Source organism: Haemaphysalis longicornis, unplaced genomic scaffold (assembly GCF_048455015.1).
Source record: "Haemaphysalis longicornis isolate Haplotype H1 unplaced genomic scaffold, Haemaphysalis longicornis Haplotype H1 scaffold_13, whole genome shotgun sequence".
Classification (NCBI taxonomy): domain Eukaryota; kingdom Metazoa; phylum Arthropoda; class Arachnida; order Ixodida; family Ixodidae; genus Haemaphysalis; species Haemaphysalis longicornis.
This window is the reverse complement of record NW_027526233.1, coordinates 1143619-1157096: the sequence shown is the minus strand read 5'-3', so window position 1 is coordinate 1157096 and position 13478 is coordinate 1143619. Positions and strand designations below refer to the sequence as shown.

Sequence of the window (13478 nt, the reverse complement as noted above, 5' to 3'; positions counted from 1 at the left end):
GCTGTTTATCGTTCACGGATAGCGTCAACTTCACTTTAAACTGCGCAGTCGTTTTGTGCCCGAAAAAACTCGTTAACGTAGCTCGGCAGGCTTGATGCGTCTTTCTCGGAAGCGACAACACATCTAGCTTTGAAATCACAACAGTTTGCCCCTGTATCAAGTTTGCAGACCATCGGACGGCCTTCAACGCAAACTGTCGCGGTCCACTGGTCGCTAGCGAGTGCGCTCACGGTTAAAGCGTCCAGAAAAAAATCTGACCCTTCGTCAACATGCAGCTCTCTTAATCCCTTGCGCCTTGAATCTTCGCTGCGCAAGAAGGACGACTGCGCGCACGCTTGGGCGAAATGATTCAATCCTCCGCATTTCTTGCATGCTTTTCCTATCGCTGGACAGCGACCGCTACGATGAATTTTGTAGCCGCATTTGCTACATGGCTTTGAAACTCTGTCCAACGCATTTACGGCTGCAGTTTCAGCGCCTTCAATGGTGCCACGTATCTGCCGAAACTGCTCCTCGCCTTGCTCTTGGATGCGACACATTTCGACTACTCTTTGGTAAGATGGGTTTTCCGAAATTAACTTCTTTTGCAGGCTCTTGTCCCTAATGCCGAGTATGATGCGGCTACGAAGCATGCGCTCTTCTAAGTCTCCAAAGTCGCAGTGTTTGGCTAGCGTTCGCAATTCGACAAGCCAGTCATTGAAACTTTCGTCCTCTTTTTGGTCTCGGGAGCCGAAGCAAAACTCATGGTAAGTGAGGTTCTTCGCGGGCTTGTAGAAGTCTTCAAATTTTTGAATTGTGAGGTTTACATCGCTTGTGTCCTCTCCTGGCTCAAACTTGAACGAAGCGTACGCTTTTCTAGCCTCTTCTCCAATGGTCACTAAAAGCGTCGCAGCCTGCACTTCTTTTGGTTGCTTGTTTAGCTGAGTAGCCGTGGAAAACAGTTGAAACTCACTTTTCCAGGTCTTACACCCAAGCCAAGCGTCTCGCGATGTGTCGAGGGGCTTCGGAGGCGGCAGGAGCGTTGTCGGCAATGCAGGCGGTGTCGGCAACGCAAGCGGTGTCGTCATGCTGGCTGTTTTCCGCTGCCACCATGTGAACGAGCTGACGGCATGGGTCGCACAACGTTTTATTGCCGATAACGAAGGGTTTATGTAGGCTGGGCGAGTGACGTCACGCTCACGCAGGAGCGACAGCTTGCGCTCGTTATCGCGGCAGTGTCAACTCGGTTACAGTAAGGTAAGGCGGCAATATATAGGTAGGGCGGCAGTATCGTGGCCCTCTATCAACCCAACCTATATCCAACCTGTATCAGCCCTACGTGTATCCTGGTGAGGCTCTTTATCTGTTGTTTTGGGCCTAACGTCTGTTTGCTGTGCAGTTGCTTTGGTTGCGCTTACAGGCTCGCAGGTGGATTATACTGAACGGGGAGGTGGTATCCTGCGTGTCCGATATAGAAAAACATAACGGACCATTCTAGGATGCAAGTTTTGACTGGGAAAATGTTCGTCGAGGCCACTTTAAAGATTTTTCTTCATCATACCTTTATGGCATAGCGCCGCATCTAGTGCGACTGGCTCTTGCTGCATTTCCGCGCCTCCTATGTGGCTCATGCCATGCTCATACAATATTGCTTCTTTCTGTTGCTTGTTTGCTCGTCACTGCACGAAAATTGGCATGGTGGTGCGCGACACGAAAGGAAACGTTTAAAACATGTGAACAAGTGTGGTGTCGTCCGCACTCGTCTCACTAGAGTCGACAGTGGTGTGCCCGCACTGCTAGCCACCAATTATGCGCTGTCGTTGCCTCAGCCGCCGCATATCAGTTGTCCTGGACTTACCCCAGAATACTGACTTTAAGAGCTGGGGTACAGTTTTTTTTCTTTTTCTGTGGATGTGATTTGTAGTGTCAACAATTTAAAACTGGTGCCGACCAAGAATGTTTAAAAACCAAAAAAATTTTTCGGCTCCCGTACGGCTGTCTTGTTCACAATGAAAAGTGGGGACGAAAGTGATTCGGTTGTTGGCTTTAAGATGTGACGTAGGCAACGTGCGTACACGTGTGGGAAGTTGCCGTCATTGTCATTAAGTGTGTGCTCCGTCGTCTGGATTGCCACGGATTCTCGATGAAGCCGTGAGGTGCAATTATGCTCTTTTTAGATTTTTTTGTATTGGTGCAGTCTATTTCATTGCGAGTTGCTCCTGCGTGTTCGACGAGAGCGTTAAAAGACGAGTATTCCTTTTTTCAGGTCATGCATGTGCTGCTTGACCATTTGCTGGAAATTGCCTGTCTCGCCAACATAGCTTCGATCGCAGTCTGCGCACAGAATGCTGTAGATAACGCTTGTCGTTCACGTTCACCAGGGTTTGCCGTAACTTTTGTGTTGACGCGTGCGCTACCGGGGGCGCTATTCCAGAAGGGCCGCGTTCGGCCCACTCCCGAGTTTCCAGCTGCTCGGGTTATGAAAGTAGTGAGAGTGGAGCATCCGATAAACCTCGAGCGAAACAGGCGCCTGCCATACTCAGCGCACCGCATTGCGGCCGGGCCGCTTACGTTGAGAAAGTACGGCTGGTGGTATCATCCCCATTCAGCGCCATCGGAAATCGAGCTGCAATACCTATTCCCTAGCATAAACTAGATAACCCCACTGCTACTTTGCAATCTCCAGCCTTGCTGCTGGCCACGCTGGGCGCCGGGCGGTCCGTTTTTCTCGGTGTATGTGGGCTACATGGCTTGAGCGAAGACCTAGTGCAGCTCTGCTCAAGCACAGACCAAGCAGACAAAGGGGTCCACTTTTGCGAACGGAACGCGCCCTGCTCTCGGCCGTCAAATCTGGCTTTTGTTTAGGGCTTGGTTTAATGGGGATGGTGGGAGCATATCAGAAATCGTCCCGTGTCAAGAGCGTGTTTGAGCGAGTGCGTTTTAGACGTTGAAGTTGTGTGATATGTCATCGACTGTGTTTTTAAGGTGTATGAAGAAGGCTCCCGTGAGAAAATCTTGTCGTCTTGGCCGGTCCTATTCGCTCGGGCAAGAGTGAACTCCAGTTCGGACCAAACAACCCCGAAACTGTGGCACCATTGGCTCACGGTGGCGTGGGGACTTGATTTTTGCTTGGTGCTTAGTTCTTGTCGCTGCTTGCGAACATGAAATCTACGTCTTCATGGGTGGGTGTGGTTTCGGCTGCTACGCCGCGCCCACGAATGGGCTTGGTGTGTTTTATTAACAGTAGAAGTCGGAGCAAACTCGGGAAGGGTTTTGCTCAGCCGAGTTGAACTCGGGACGTCCGTGGCGGCCGCTGCTGCGGCGTGGTTTGTTGCTCATGGTCGCTGTAGCAAACAGCTTTTTACACCGACAACTCTTTTAAATGAAGGAGGAGTTTTGAGCTCGTTTTTACCTTTCGAAAAATGGTGTGCATTGGCTGTGCAGTCATCTGGCGACAGACCCTCGTTTGCGACGATTTATAGGCGGCTTTCTCTCTATGACCGTCGAGGATCCAGTGTTGTGTGCGCCGCGGGTCTATGCTACGGGAGCTTCCTGTGAAGCGTTAGTGGCGACCGCACCATCGACCGCCACCGGACGACAGCTAGCCGGTGTGTGAGCATTATGATCTTTTAAGTGGTTTGGCGGACACGGCTTCCGCAGGTTCTACTGCGGGTTTATCTGTCTGCAGCCGGAGAGTGCGCTTCAGTTATCGTCTGCTCCCAAAACAGTTTCTAACGAGGCGTTGCTTGATGCATGCGGTTCGTTTAATCGTCAGTGCGGCAGACAGTTTCCCTTGACGCGTTGAGTAACGCACATTTCTTGTGGAAACGTCACTGGCAGTATAGCTTGTGGCTTATACGTATATACGTATACAATCAACGGCGCGTGTCTATTGTAAGAAGTGACCTGTACACATTTGCGGGTTTTGTTCAGCATTACCGTCGTAAGGAAATAAGCAGAGCATGGAAAGGGAGTAAAGGGGAGAATCGTGAATTAAAGTAACTGCGTGAGGCAAGAGGGATGGTAAGCGGGAGTGTGAAGGGCGCGCAGGAAGAGTGGGGAGTGACGGGTTGAACTCTGTAAAAAAACGACTGCGAAGAGCGTCGTCTAATTTGAGCTCTGAACAAGAAAAAGGAAATAAAGCAAGCAAATCGGAAAAGTTGTTGTCGTTTTTGCTATTCCTTTCTTCGTAGCACAGGTAACTTGTGGGATTGGCCCGCAATTGGGAGCTTTGAGGAGCAATTGTAGCAGTTCGCCAAATTCTTAACACTGTGAATTTTAAAAGTAACGGTTCTAGAATAATGCGTGCCGCGTGACGCCTGAACGTGACGTCACGGGAGAAGTACAGGTGCACATCACCCTTACCGAACCCCGATTCTAGGGAGGCTGCGGCGTGTTGCAGTCGGCTTGCTGACGTAATTCACACACTAAGACGAACAAATGAACGGGAGGAATGATTGAAAATAAAAAAATTGGCGCCAATCCACTCGGTGAATGTGTTTGGAAAGCAAAGCTGTAAACGGCACTCACAACGATTATCGATGCGACATCACAAAATCACTCACGTCGCTCTACAAATCCTGGAACCAGAGAGAAGTGAAATGTACTTAACCACACCCTGTATTACTTCAATTGGATATTCTTGCGCAGGTAAAATTATTGCATGAGGAATGAACGAATGGTTGGTTGAGTTGTATTGGCGTAGCACATCAGCGGAAACTTTTTTTATAAAATAAAAGCTCAAACCCGGTGTCAGACGATCTCACTTCTCCTTCTTTGCCGTAGCGGACGGAGGCGATGAGATCGGTGGCATAGACGGCGGAGGAGGAGAAGGTGGAGAGGAGGATGAGGAGGAGGAGAAGGGGGAGAGGAATACGAGGAGGAGGCGGAGGAGCTTGAGGAGGAAACACTTTATTAGTACTTCTGAACGGCCCAAAGTGCGGTCCAGGAGAGTGGTTCCTTCTTCACTGTAGCCCATCTTCAGTCCGCGCCGCATGTACACCAGTTGAAGCTGGGTAGGTAGAGAGGGGCTGGATAGCAGCATCTCCCATTGCTCTTGTTAGGTAGTTGACAGTAGGAGAGGAGGTGCTCAGGGCTAAAGTTGCACACCCGGATTATGTGGCAGAGTGTTCCTACTTATGAGCAAAATTTACATGCAGCGTCTTAGCGATTCGGATGCATTAAGTGAACACGCGTCCGGTGTGGGAAGGAGCCGGATTATATGAGCCGTAGGGTAGTTTGTTCTTCTATGGAAAGGTCAGGGTAAGCCAAAGGTAGAGTCTGCCTCCGATAGTGATAATTCTGGTTTATGTCCCTGATAGAGACAAGCGGGTGACTGCCCTCGTGCAGCTCCATAGCACTGGGGGTGAAAGTGCAGGCTTGGTGGGCGTATTCGTTGCCGTCCATAGAAACGTGACCAGGTGTCCAGATGAGCTGAATGGAACCATTTGAGGAGTGGTTTTTTAGCACACGCAGTGCAGGTCGGGACACCAAACCCGACAGGTAGTTCTGTTAGGCTTGTGGGAATTTGTGACTACTTTACAAACCCTTGGTTCAGAGCCAAGGCGATGGCTGCCTCTTCTGTTGCCATCATGTCTTCGGTCTTGAGTGAGGCACAGCAAGGAGGTTGGTTCTGGAGGTAGACACGATGATGACGTACTGCTGCACTCTATGTTTGGAGGCGTCTGTGTAGATAACTGCATGATCTCCACCGCTGGTGGTGTTGAGCGCTTGAGCCCGTGCTTGTCGGTGACCCTCGTCGTCTGAGGGGTTCATATTTCTAAGCAAAGGGCAAAAGCCCAGGAGTACATCAGGCGGAGTGATATTCTGTGCTGCCCAGCCAATCTGGTGAAAGATTCGGCAGCCCGCCGCAGTTCTGCTCATTCGGAGCTTCTGGATAGAAAGATGACCACCTCTCAGCTTTTTAGAGCCCCGTGCTAAGCAACCTCTCTGGGCGCCCTCATGGGAAGACAAATGGCTTGCTCAACCGCCATTCTAATCATTATATAAAGCATCTTTATGTCCTCCTTGCCGAGAAGAAGACAGGGGGTTGACGTAAGTGATTCTGGAGAAGACGAAAGCTAATCGAAAGGTGTCGGTTTCTTTGAGGCCTCGCTTCTTGGTGGTAACTCGCCGGATCATATGTATGATTTGTTAATGTCTGGTCTGACGCACTGCAAGGATATGTTACTCTTGGTGTTGTCCTGAAGATGTAGTCCCAGGATTTTGATGCTGGAGCATGGAGTGATGACCTGGCTATCAAGGAATATTTGAATGTATTCCTTGAGGTATCGATTGGCGTGAGGGGGGACGACAAGGAACTGATATTTTTTTACGCGAACACTCGAAGCCACAGGCCCATTGGCGTCGTACTAGAAGTGAGACGCCATGGGTTAGTGTGTGCTTCGTTTAATCGCTATCGCGTAGAATTTAGCGAGAAGTCAGGGGTTAAAGCCGTAGATGTGCTTGGTCAGTGCACCACTTGTCTTCGCTGTCTCTGTGTGGGCTCGTAGCTGAATCGGTAAGACTACGGGCTCTTGGTTTGTTACTCTGTTAGTTCCAGGTTCGATCCCTGGCGGTGCAGTAAATTCTTTTATTTCTTTCCGGGAGTTTTCTGGTGACACCAACGGTCGCGAAAGAACCCTTGGGGGGTAGAGGTAGAAAGCTTTGCTTTAAAAATAGACCGTGGCTTAGACAACGACAGTACAGAAGGACGACGGGGCAAGCCCTCACTTGCAACTAACATTTATTCAGGCATCGTCTCATATTTATACATGTATCAACCGGAGCATGCGCACTTTGGTACACTAGATGGAACGCATCAAACACAGGATACGATCAAAGTGACGTTTTCAAAAACACAAACTCGGAAGTATCGCTGATGCACTTGTCCCTTTCTGCTTAATAGACAACGCTTCCAAGGGCTTCCTCGCCACTGTATTATCACTCCTGCCGAGAATTCTAATCTGCTCAAAGAAAGTTCTGCATTTCTTGAAAGGACTCACAGGCCTGCAATCTTCGCAATGCGCGGGTAAATGCGCGCGCGTATTATTGTTAAGAGATGACCTATGCTCGCATGCCCGGTCATTCACACATCTGCCCGTCTGGCCGATGTAGGCCTCCCCGCATGAAAGCGGCATCTCGTAGACTACCCAGACGTCACAGGGCACAAACCGCTTGGCTTGCTTCTTTTCGCACTTTTTCGGTTTGTACTTGCGGAAATTTCCGCACACAGGTGGCCAAGTGTTTGTGGAGCAGAAAACACCACCGGCACTTTGTACCGTTCCGCCACTTTTTAAAGCAAATATTTTTACCTCTACCCCCCAAGGGTTCTTTCGCGACCGTTGGTGTCACCAGAAAACTCCATCGAACAAATAAAAGAATTTACTGATACCGCCGGGAATCGAACCTGGAACCAATACACTAACAAATCGTCAGCCCGTTGTCTTACCGATTTAGCTACGAGCCCACGCGAAGACTGGGAAGACAGGTGGTGTACTCACCAAGCACATCTACGGGTTTACCCCCTGCGTTCTCGCTGAATGCCACGTGAAAGCATCACGCGACCACTCACGCCCATCTAGCGGCCCTTTGCGCCCTTGCTCATGTGCTAAGAGTTACAAAAATTAAAGCAAGCTCCCACCAATGCATGGCATCTCACTTCTAGTACTCCAATGTGCTAAAGCCTGTGGCCTCCAGTGTTCACGTAAACAATCACAGATCCTTGTCGTCCGCCCTAACGCCAAACCAAGGAATACATTCAAATACTCCTTGATGGCCAGGCCATCACTCCAAGCCCCAGCATCAAGATCCTGGGCCTACATCTCGAGGTTAACACCAAGAGTTACGTCTCCTTGCAGCGCCTGAAAAACAGCATTAATCAAATCATACACATGATCAGGCCAGTTGCCACCAAGAAGCGAGGCCTAAAGTAATCCGGTACCTTTCGATTAATTGAAGCTTTTGTCCTCTCGAGAGTTAGTTACGTCAACCCCCTGTCTTCTTCTCGACAAGGAAGACATACAGATGCTTTATATAATGTTTATAAAGGCGGTAGAGCAGGCCATTGGTCTTCTCTTGAGTGCGTCCACACAGAGGCTGCTTAGCACGGGGCTCCACAACATGGTGACAGACCTGATAGAAGGCCATTTTTCTAACCAGAAGGGCCGACTAAGAAGTGCGATGGGTAACCGCATGCTTCACCAGATTGGCTGGGCAGTCCAGAATGTCACTCCGCTTGACGTAATCCCCGACTCTTGGCGACTAAAACTAAATATGCTCCCTTTGCTTAGAAATATGAACCACTCACATGACGAGGGTCACCGAAAAACACGGGCTCAAGCAGTAAACACCACCCTCAGTAGGGACCATGCAGTTATCTACACAGACGCCTCCAAACATCGAGGGCAGCAATACGCCATCATCGTGGCTACCTCCAGAACCAACCTCCTTGCGTGTACCTCGCTTAGAACCCAAGAAATGACGGCAGCAGAAGAGGCAGCCATCACCTTGGCTCTCGCTCAACCAGGGGTTCGGAGGGTAGTCATCGATTCCCAGCAAGCCTACTGGAATTACCAGTAGGGTTGGGTGTCCTGACCTGCACTGCGCGTGCTAAAAAACCACTCCCCAAACGGCTCCATTCAGCTCATCTGGACACCCCCTCACGCTTCAATGGAGGGCAACAATTACGCCCAAACAACAATCCTGTGCTTTTACCTCCCGTGCTATGGAGCTGCACGAGGACAGTCACCCGCTTGTCACGTTCAGGGAGATAACCCAGCATTATCGCCTTCTTAGACAGACCATACCTTCGCCTTACCCTGACCTTTCCAGATAACAACAAACTACCCTACGGCTCATACAATCCGGGCCCATTCCCACAGCCTACGCGTTTTCACTTAATGTATCCGAATCGCTACGACGCTCAATGTAAATTTTGCTCAGAAGTGGGAACACTCCGCCCCGTAATCGGGGTGTGCGACTTTAGCCCTGAGCACCCTCCTCTCTTTCCGTCAACTACCCAACAAGAGCAATGGGAGATGCTGCTGTCCAGGCCCTCTCTACCTATCCAGCTTCAGCGGGTGGACAGAACACAGGCTGCGCGGACTGTATATGGGCCCCACAGAAGAAGGAATCACCCCCCAGAGCTGCACTCTGGGCCGTTCAGAAATCTGAACAGAAGTATATCTTCCTCCTCCTTCTTCTCTGCCGCAAATCTCGTCGCCTCCGTCCGCCGCGCAGAGACCGAGAAAACAGATCGTCTAACACCGGGTTGGAGCTTACTTTAATTTTATAAAAAAAGTTTCCACTCTTGTGCTACACCAATACAACTCAACCAAACACCGTTAATGCTTCTTGCAATGATTTAACCTTAAAAAGAATATCTCTTTGAAGTAATAAACGGTATGGTTAAGTGCATTTCACTTCTCTCTGGTTTTGCTATTGGTAGAGTGATGTGAGTAAATATAATTGATGTCGGATCGGTAATCGTAATGGGTGCCGTTTACAGCTTTGCCTTCCAACCACATTCACGGGGTGGATTGGCGCGATTTTTTTTTTCAGGTTGTTTGTATTCCGCCACTTTTTTTTCAGGTTGTGCGTAACTGTATGTATATAGGGCAGAACAACAGGCTTCGCCTTAGGTTGGTCTGGCCGCTTCGCACCTACTTGGCCTTCGGCTTTCCGCAGCAAGGCTTCGGCAACACCCCCCAAGACATAGCTTGGGTAACCGACCGACAGAAGTCTCTTCAATTGAGAGTCAAAGCTCTCTTCAACAGCATGTACACACGACTTCTTCAGTGCAGATTCTAAAACCAGAGACGCTATGGCCCTTTTAACAATCTTTGAATGAGACTATGAAAATTGCAGAAGCTGTTTACGGGCACGCAAGCGATCGACCCAATAAACATGGTCGGATGAAAACTTAAAATTAATATCTAAAAACTGCAGGGTGTCATGACTTGAAACCTCGTGTGCAAATGCAAGACCCTTCCCATGGCGGCTAAAATTGAAGTTTGCGCTTGCAATTTAGTTAGGTGAACACTTTTTTCTTAAAACCACTAAAAAATCGTCGACATATCTGAAAACACGCCGAACATCCTTGTCAAAATTTGAAAGCAAGTCCCGGTCGACATTACCAAGAAAAATATTGCATAAGAGTGGCGCAACGCATGACCCGATACAAATTTCTTTGTTCTTCCTTTGCGTCCTTCGAAAGAAACAAATGTTGCGTCTAGATAAAACTCGAATAAACGCATAAAACTGTCCACCGACATGCCACAAGAATTCTGGAACTTGACCACGTCGTTTACATCAATGCATTGCCTAACAGACGCAAACATTCCCGAGTGCGCACAGAATAGAACAAATCCTCAACTTCAACGGGAAAGGCAAACCCCACCGAGGAGCCAAAACTTCAAACAAATACATTATATGAGCGCCTGGAATGAAAAAAAATCAACTTTGTAGTGAAATGCAGATTAATCAATAAAAGTGCAATAAATTAAGTTGTTGGAGTTGCTTGTCCCCAGTAACCACGGGTGCAACTGTGGAGCGAGAGAACGCACTGGAAGATGCGCCACGCCCTGGTCTAGTATCCTTAGAGCGCGCTGCCGTGGACCAGTTACGCCACCGTGTGTGCTTCGTTGGATGCTGTGGCTGTAGTAAAGCCTTATAAAGAGAAAAATATTCCTGTGACAAGTGCTTAAAACATGTATATCTGTAACTTGGATGTAATAAATTTCTCTTTAAGGATGCTGACAAGCTCGGCGAGTTTTAGCACTCCGTATGTCCCGTGTTGTACACGCGTACCGTGTTGACCGGGGCCCTGTCTGCACTTGCGCATTCGTCGCGGTGGGGTGGATTATTTTAACGGGCCGGCCCTCGCCATGCCCGCGCATTTCTCACGGTGAGGTGCGCCTCCTCGCGCTTACTCCTTGCCCTTCCGCGCGCGCAGATGCAGTCGGGTCCCGATCATAACGGTAACTACGTAAACGACGGAACAGAACTGCTAAATCTTTGTACTGTCGCGTGCGCTGTTGAGACTGCCCAAGTCAATGGGTGGTCTGCGACTACCTCGCCTGCAAACCATGTGCAGCGTGCTGGTCCTACGCGGTGTTCGACCTTGTAGACTCAACTGAGTACCTGCTGCAGTACTGACGCTGCTGCAGTACTTTCTGCGAACTTCCCTTCATGACGAACGCATTGGCGGTCCCGCTGCCGAGCAGTCACCGCGATTTTATGCCGATGCTTTCAAAACACTGAGAGACGCCCAGTTTGCCTTGCGAAGCCTAAATTCTGGGCAAAATACGGCAAGCGCATTGTGCGAGAAATTGGCAATGAACCAGTTAGAGAATCAACAGATAGCAAGATCATGCGGCATCCGCTGGCATCTGCTGACTTCGGCGGCACTTCCGTCTGATGTTCGGGATTCCGGATGGTTTCCGGATGGTCTCCGGATGGTTTCCGGGATTCCGGATTCGGGATTCCGGGATTCCGGAAGCAGCGTGGCTGGGAAGTTCTCTCGACGTGCGACCGTCTGGCGAGATTCGGCGATGTGCGTTCTTCACGGTGCCCGCACTGCGGTCACACTGAAACATTGGAAGATGCTTTGTTACAGTGTCATGTAGCGGTAACGTTTTGGGCTGTGTTAAGAAGGTTGTTTTGTCTTACACTTAGAAGGAACACGCTTTCAAATGACGTGTTGGTGAACTTCCTGATGAGTGCTGGTGCTTTTCTTAGTGCCGAAATCTTGGTGCCACGTGTCTTCGCATCCGACCACAATGAGCGATGTTTCCACTGTTATGGCGTGTGCGGTTGATCTTTTTGAGTCACTTGGAAAATGAATTGGCAGCTCTAGGTGAAGAAGCCTTCCTGTTACGTCCACGTGCTTCATAGTGGTCAGGAACAACATCCTGGGCATCGCTATTTGATCGTATTGACTTTCAACGAGTTTCTGAACTCTTTTTGTCAACACCTGTGAACATTTTGTGGATTGATTTTGGAGTAGCTTGTTTCACCAACACGGGCATTTGTTGAGAAAAGTGTAGACTGCCCGGAGTACACGGCAACTGATTGAGTTTTTTCTGTTTTTATGACAGCGCTGTTACGTGCACTAGTCGCTGCGCGCTGATATGTGGTTTTATAATAAATTTTGTTTTCACAGCAAATGGCATGAATGGCATTTTTAACATTTTTTAACCGCTCCTCGAAATACTATAGTCAGCTATTATTAGGGAGTTTTAGAATAGTGGGCCGGAACGCTCTGGGGCCCCCAAGCGCCTTGGGGCGCCGTAATGCGCATGCACAGTACCCAAGCCGTCCTTGGGGTTTTGAGTTTGCGTTTTGCGCGCACGCTATTTTGCCGAAATAGCAGGCACCCCCAATCCCGAGCTTGCGTTCTTGCGTCGCTCTCGCAGCCAGCGAGATAGCGCGTGACCATAGCTGAACCGAAACCTGCGGCTCGTTTCCCGATCCACCCGATCAACTACGGCGATCGCTGAGCTGAATTTGAGCACGTGGTCCGCAAGAAATGTATAAAGCAGGCAGTCGTGAAGCGTTTTCTGCCCTCGGAAACAGTCCGCACCCACGCCGGCCGCGCCTGCCCGCTCGGCCCTCTAAGTGGCTCGAACCGGTGCATACCACGGTAGCAACAGTTAGTCCCCACTCTTCCAATCAATCTGATCGCGGAAAAGAAGTTCCACATGCGACAAAGTACATTTTAGTGTTGTAAAAAATTGTGCTAGGGATTGTTATAAGCGTTAATTTTAAAAGCGGCGATCAGATATCTGCCGCGCTGCTAAGCCTACACTGACCGACCGCGGAGGTTCGGCGATCCGACCGGGCCGCGCGGCACGAGGTGCGGCGAGTGGCCGATGGATGGCGTTACCTGCGCGGAAGCATGAAGCAGACTACGGCAGATGTCTTGGTCACCGATCACTCAAACCGCAATTATAACGGAAATAAAGTTCCACATGAGAGAAAGGGGATGATAGTGTGGTGAAAAGTTGTGTTATGGAGTTTCATTCGCAGATTCACAGATAGCGGCGATGAAATATCCGGAACAGTGCTAAGCCTAAAGTTCCCAACACCCGAGCTGACGACCCGAGCAGCGCAAGCCGGTTGCGGGGTCGCCCCTTTTCTAAAACTTGCTTCGCGCGAGCAGGTTGCGTTTGCGTTCCCCGAACTTCTTAAGGGCCTCCAACGCCAGCTTCCCCTATTATAAAGGTGCCTATTATCACTAGAGCTCCGCCTTGCCCTAGTTTCGCTCAAATTCGGGCCTGCTGGAATAGCACCCCTGTATCCTGAAGAAGGGCAGAATAAGCGCCAAGTGCTCGCTAATTTCTCGTATATACGATATCGGAGCACGATGCTTAGGACTCGTGCATCCGGACAGTGCAGGATTTTCTAGCTGACGTTGTGATGGGTTTTCCCGACCAGACGGGCTTCCGTCCAACCCTTTATTTGATTTGTAGTGTTTGGAAAGTCTTGCGTGACTCACC

The 13478-nt window shown here is 49.7% G+C and overlaps 1 protein-coding gene across 3 annotated transcripts in view; it reads left to right on the top strand.

The window, feature by feature from the left end:
* LOC144164198 (cyclin-dependent kinase-like 4) overlaps nucleotides 1–13478 on the top strand; it is a 184836-nt gene that overhangs the window by 170336 nt on the left and 1022 nt on the right. The window lies entirely within an intron of this gene.